Source organism: Camellia sinensis, chromosome 13 (assembly GCF_055761805.1).
Source record: "Camellia sinensis isolate YWXY chromosome 13, ASM5576180v1, whole genome shotgun sequence".
In the NCBI taxonomy this organism is placed as follows: Eukaryota; Viridiplantae; Streptophyta; class Magnoliopsida; order Ericales; family Theaceae; genus Camellia; species Camellia sinensis.
Window position 1 is genome coordinate 6,287,426 of NC_138973.1, and position 6,537 is coordinate 6,293,962.

The following is a 6,537-nucleotide window of genomic DNA, read 5'->3' on the forward strand; positions in this document are numbered from 1 at the left end:
TTCTATTGCTTCAGAGTTATACAGTTGATGAGAGGAAATTTTAGTTGTTGATGCTCAAGCTCTGTTTTTCCCTTCTTGAATGACATTGGGTAGATATACAAGTGTGCCAATAGACAAGCACAATTTTTTTTTTTAATATGCTTTATTTGTTATGCCATATAATGAACCAAATATGCTTTGAATACTTATAAATCTTTCCTATGTATTTCAACAAAAATCATCTTAATTAAAATCTTCCAACCATTCATGTTTAATTAAATATATCAGTGGTTCAATCTAGGCAAAGCTCTCCCTTCCCAAGGCTACAACTTCCAATGTTGTTATATATATCTATATCATAAGCCATAAACAAGAACCTTTTCTTTAAACATAACTCTTCAAATCTCCTCTAAAATCTCAACCACCTTTGGATAGAATAACTGATGATAGTGAATAATGGATCTCCACAACATCTCCCTCCCTTGTCCAATGACAAAAGCCCAAATTTCATCAGAAGGTAACACCTGTCCAATTTCCTTCCACATGGTTAGTACACATGTCAAGCAATGGATTGCTTTCAAAAACTATAAATTTGAGTAACTCTGAGATCTCCACAACTCAGAGTTTTTGGGCAATAGTTGCATATATTATCTGTTACACCAAGAACCAAGAAGTTTGAAAAAAATGGACAGTTCACAGAACATGAGTTATCAAGCTGGCCAGGCCAATGGCCAAGCCCAGGTGAGCTTAATTGGCTTTCCCTATCTTCTTTATTTTCCAATTATGTACTTCTCAACATCCATGGCACATATTAATTGATGCACATAATTAACTAGTTAGTTTAGTTAGTCAGAACTCTTTCATCTTGTTAGGAGATTAAGAGCACAAAAAAAGAAGACTGATGTGCAGATGTTTGTTATATTTGTTTCAGCAAAAGGGCAACCGGATGATGGACAAGGCCAGCAATGCTGCCCAATCTGCCAAGGAAAGCCTGCAAGAGGTTCATGGTCTTTTATTTTATTCTTTTAAATGGATTTACATGTTGATCTGTTTGTTTACAATTATTCTCAGTTTCTAAATGACTAATGGTTTAGCTGTTTGAACCAGGATATCAACACTTCACAGTGTTAATTATGATCAAGACAATAACATTAAAATTTCTGAAGCATTTTCTCAATACAAAGTTTCTCTTTACTGAAATGTGCAGTTGAAGTTAAAAATAAAAAAACTATCTTTTTATTTTTATTTTTATTTATAAAAAGTCTTTTTTTAAAAAGCGAAGTTTGTGAAGAAAGGTGGAATGTCTAATGATTCATTGTGATTAGGGGTGTGCATAATACCGCCGAAACCGCACCGAACCACACCGCCAAGACAAATTCGTTATTATTTGCCCATCGAACTGCCGGTTTTTTGTAAGAAAAATGGCAAATTCTAGTGATACTTTTATCAATTCACTTTTCAATCTTTTTTTTTTTTTTTTTTTTTTCTGGCCATGTTGCAAACTTGCATCAGCTCACTTTTCAATCTAAGGGTTGGTTTGGGATGTCTTAAAAAAGTGCACTTTTTGACTTATTGGTGGGTTTGGGTTGGGTTTGGGTTGGGTTTGATGTGATGTGTTAGAGAGGTGATGCGATTTAAACAAGATGATGTGACTTAAATAAGATAGTGACTTTTTGACTTATTTAGTACATGCCAAACTAGCCCTAAATACTTTTCAACAGTAAACATTTTCAATATATTGTAAATCTTGAATAATATTAATTTTATGTATTGTATTTGATCATTGTAGCTTCCACAGATGCTTGTAATGAACTGATGGCATAGTCGTTGATATTATCATGTTGTTGCTACACTTGTTGCATCAGAAGAAAGCTTCGCAAGATGCTTAACATCACGGTATCTCTCGCCTTTTTTTTACTCTTTGATTTAAGTTTTGTAATTTGAATTATATTTTTTATAAACCGCCAATCCGCCCGGAAAATGGCAAATTCTAGTAACACTTTTATCAATCCGTCACCCGCCATACGGTTTCTATTTTTCTCTCAAACCGCACCGACCCGCACCGCGCACACCCCTAATTGTGATAGATAGTTCTCGTTCATCCATTGGAGATATGATTTCTAATGCATAATACTATATTGGGTCATTCACTTTTTGCTCTATTTCTAGCTTCCCATTAATGGCTTCCATCAATTTTTTTGGTTTCTATTTCTCTTCTACTTTGAGTTCACTTTGTTTCTTTGGCCCCCCATGAATTGTTGGTTTGGGAAGTTGTTATGGCTTTTCCATTTGGATTCTTATAACAAAGGATTTGTTTGTTTGTTTGTTTGTTTGTTTGTTTTTTTTCAAGCTGTTTGATAAAATGTCTCTTAGGCTTCTCAAAATTCTAAGCCACAAGCCTAACTTATTGGCTTCTTTATTAATCAACTTCGTGTTTCATGCTCGATAGCATGAACCCTTGCCATTGCACCAGGCAATTATTAGTTGAAATACATGTAGAAGTAATCTTTGGCAAATTTATGGAATGTAGAATTTTGCTTCCAGCTAACTATTAAATTGAAGCTGTCTTGGTGAAATAATTCATGTGATATGGGAAGAGATGAATGCTTGTACTTTGTCATGTACTGTTACTTTCAAACTGCATTTAGTAGTTTAAATTCTGTGAGATGGAAAATCTATGCCAGAAAAGTGAAATAGAGTTGCAGTTGCAAGAGTGATGAAGTATTAACCTGATGAAATCATGTCTCAGGTCTCATATCCCATAACTTAAAATCCTTCATATTTGAATTGCAATAAAGGAGTTGATAAGTGATAAATTCTTTTGGTGTTTCTGTTCCCACCATTACGTAATGAACTGTCACAAGGAATTTTTATATTCAGAATTTTGCATTTTCTAGCTGCTACACCACTTATTTTCAATTAATGATATAATTGCTTATTTCCAGGGGCTCATAACAGGCTCATAACATCACCACCTGTTGCTGTTTTTCCTCACCCCCTTGCAAGTGATCTTAGTTTCTCAAGGTTTGTAATGTAGAGGTTCAAAAATGTTTTTACTGGAATATGGGCATTAAATATCAAATAAAAACTACTCTATTTCATCTCAACTTTTTTACTTGTGCAGGTACTGGAATTACTTGAGGAAGCACACATTTGTTTTGGAATCTATGGTTTCTCCCTCTCCCTTTCTCTGTATCTGTGATTTCTCTATTCGTTCTCTTGCTCTTTATCATCTCTCACTCTCGTCTCTTGCTTTCGAAGGCTTCTTGAAGATCTCTGTCTTTTCCAGTAGCTTATTTGTTTGAAAGAGTTCTCATTGAAAAGGTATGGCTTGAAATCCCTAAAACCCTATCCATTCTTTTGTACTTCATTTTGTTTCCTCTTAATTAGTTATTTCTTTAATATATTTTTCCTTGTGTATTGGGTTCCTTTCGGTAAATTTGAATGTAATATTTGATTTTTATTAATATGAATTTCTGATTTTGGAGACCATTATATAAATTTCCTTTGAGTTGTTTTTTATGTGGTCTTTTCTTTTTAGTATTTTCTATGCACATACCTGCAAGCAATTTTATTCATTTATTTTGCTGTGAAAAGATTGCAAAATTCATTTGAGTAAGACTTTTTCACCTTAAAAAACCGTCAAATAGATGGCTTTTAATGTTCTTGATGTCAAATGGGGTTTGGGATTTGAATTTTTCTTGATTTCAAATGAGTTTTATTATAAATTAATGTTGCTCTTTGAGTTGCAATAACAGATGAGTGGTGTTAGATATGTTAGAAATAGTAGTATAGAAGTGCTTCAATTAATCAATACAAATGAATATATAGTACACCTTGCTGGGTCAGTGGGTCTAGATCTACGGTGTCGGGACATCAACAATCTTCTACCTGGATGATGATTTCTTTCTCTCTCTATGTATATATAACATATGTATATACATATTTGTATGCACAATTGCATATACACGTGCTTATTAATTCTCTATTTTTTCATAATTGGAATTGAATTTGGATGTAGTATAATGGAATGCAGATTACTTGGTTGAAATTCTGCTCAAATTTGTTGTTTATGTTGATTTTGAATTGGATTTTTGTTCAATCTTGCCAGGCCAGATTTGTTCAAGTTGTTTTTTGTTCATATCTATATTTTTTTTGGTCAAAGTGTGATCTTTAACTATTTTTGTAGTAGTGTTTGGTTTGTGACATGTAGAAATGAATTGTTTAAGTATATATGGACCCCAAAGCATCTCTAGTTTGCTCACCAACTGTTTGACAGTTGATTTGTGATGCATAGGAATGATCTGTTGGAGCAATTTTAATCGTATAGTTTTGTGGATTTTTGTTAATTGTTTTTATTGATACTAATGTACTCGATAGTAATCTGCTGGACCAATTTTCTGCATCTCTCCACGCAGATCCGTAGATAGTGATATCCTTCCTGCTTTGCATCATCATAACCAATCTAATGATCAAATCTCAGACATACATGAAAATAAGGTAAAGCGACTAGCTAGTGAAAATCTGCAGATCAGCACACTTCCTTGACCAGCTAAAGTACAACCTTCAGGTCTGCGAATGCCATCACCAAAGATTGGTTTTTTCGATGGGGTCAGTTCTACTTTTGATATTATGAGTGCTTCTTCTTATTTTGAAGTTTCTTATTGGGAATTGATTTTGCCAAAAGGAGTTTATTGTTCTTTGTCAGTGGAGAACTATGGCAAAACCAACTCTTGTTCTATTGCTTTATTTAGAATTTAATCTGCTACGAAAGTATATATATATGGAATTTCTATATCATGCGGGTGAAACCTGTGGTTTGTACCCCTACTGGAAGTATGCAATCTTATTCTGGTGTATCAGCGGGTCCCAAAATTGGAGCTAGAATCAATAGGCCAAGTGGAGGCTCAAGCAAAACAAAGCTTGCGAAGCTTCAACCTGCAAGAACAGTGTCAACAGCTGCAAACATGAAACTTGATGGCCAGAAACCCATGTCACCTCTTCCATCTCAAAAACCATCAAATGCTTCCACGAAGGTCTCTAGCGTTTCTGGAGGCTTAAAGAAATGTCTTAGCATATCACCTCAAGCCCATAATGAGACAGACAATGATGTTCCAAATTCTGGTCTGGATGCTGAAAAGCCTGGAAGTCCAGGCATGTTGGATAGTGAAATAAACTTAGAAAAACAGGGTAATTTTAACAAAAAGGATATCGAGATTGCTCCTATTAAAGGGGATACCCATGGTAATGCTGAAAATATAAAGCCATCTAAAGGGGGTGAAGATGCAATTTGTAGTGTAAAGCATCTCAAGACCTAGTTGAGGGTTATTTATAAAAGCAATGAAAAGGAGAATGCCCATTTTGAAGACCAAGTTGATGGTTTGACCAAGAACGAGGTCATTGGAAATTCTATTACTCAAATTGACTTTAGTCACTTAGATTTTCATGCTCCAGAGTTGTCATGCTCCAAAGAGTTCTTTGTTCTCAGTCAAAAGGAAGGATCACCAAGTGATATATTGGGGCCCACTTCAATCTCTCCTTGTCCAGTGACATCTGAAATTACAGCTAGCACTAGGACTCCTTTCGCTGTTAAGAATTCTTTCTGTAATAGTGAGGGGGATTTTTCAACTGGATTGAGCATTGGAGCGGTAGAGAAGATATCATCACTCTCTTCTTTAAAGAGTGCTCAGACAGAGAATAGTTAAAACAGTTATCATGCTGCACATTTACTTGAAGTGGGATTAATATTTAATAACTTTCTCAATTATTTTTTTCTCTTATTATTTCCCTCCTACCAAACAAAGCATAATATTGTTGAGTATTGTTGTTGCAGGAAATTTTTGCCCTGAGATGAAACCGTTGTGGAGAAAAGATTCCTTGATAGATAAAAATGAAATTTGCCTGTGTTTAATTCTAGCAACTTGAAGAATCAATTTATGCTGTGAATGCACAACTGTCCAAAGTAAAAGAGAGATTTGTGTTGGGAATACAAGTTACGATCATGAGTTTGTTGGTTTGGATAGTATATGTATTTGTTAGATTATACTATATTTATGAATTTTTATTTTGTTTGATATGTATGGTTAATAGTTAAGTTTTGTATGTGGTTGAAAATTGAATGGTACAAGTTGTGGAGAATATTTTTATTGAATGGTTAAGAATTGAATGAATGAATGAATAGATGAATAATTTTGTATATGCATAGGTTATAGATGGTGCAAAAAATATTACAGAATAAATTATAAAAACTAAATAAGACCTTTTGGTGACTAAACAAATGTCACGGGTTGGCTTTTAGCTATTAAAACTTTAGTCGCCAATTGTAAAAAAGAAACTTTTGGCTACTGAAATTTTAGTCGCCAATTCTCAAAAAATAAAATTTTTGGCTATCAAATAATTAGTTGTCAAACATACATTCTCAATTGGCTACTAAATAATTTAGTCTCTAAAAGTAAATATCTTTATATATATATATATATATATTTTAAAAATATGGTGACTAAAAAAAATATATGGCACGACTAAGGTTTTTAGTCGCCAATAGGCCACTTTTGGCGA

At 33.8% G+C, this 6,537-nt stretch overlaps 1 long non-coding RNA gene across 2 annotated transcripts; it reads left to right on the forward strand.

Moving 5' to 3' along the window:
* The first annotated feature begins 1,286 nt into the window (after positions 1-1,286).
* Positions 1,287-6,130, forward strand: LOC114319085 (uncharacterized). 2 transcript variants are annotated; one of them, XR_014348179.1, is made up of 7 exons: positions 1,287-1,391; positions 1,769-1,875; positions 2,925-3,003; positions 3,104-3,149; positions 3,241-3,303; positions 4,398-4,590; positions 5,813-6,130. It is a non-coding gene; the product is annotated as an uncharacterized LOC114319085 (long non-coding RNA). The 2 variants fall into 2 exon arrangements; XR_003649282.2 differs by lacking the exon at positions 1,287-1,391 and having other exon boundaries at positions 1,441-1,875.
* Positions 6,131-6,537: the final 407 nt, after the last annotated feature.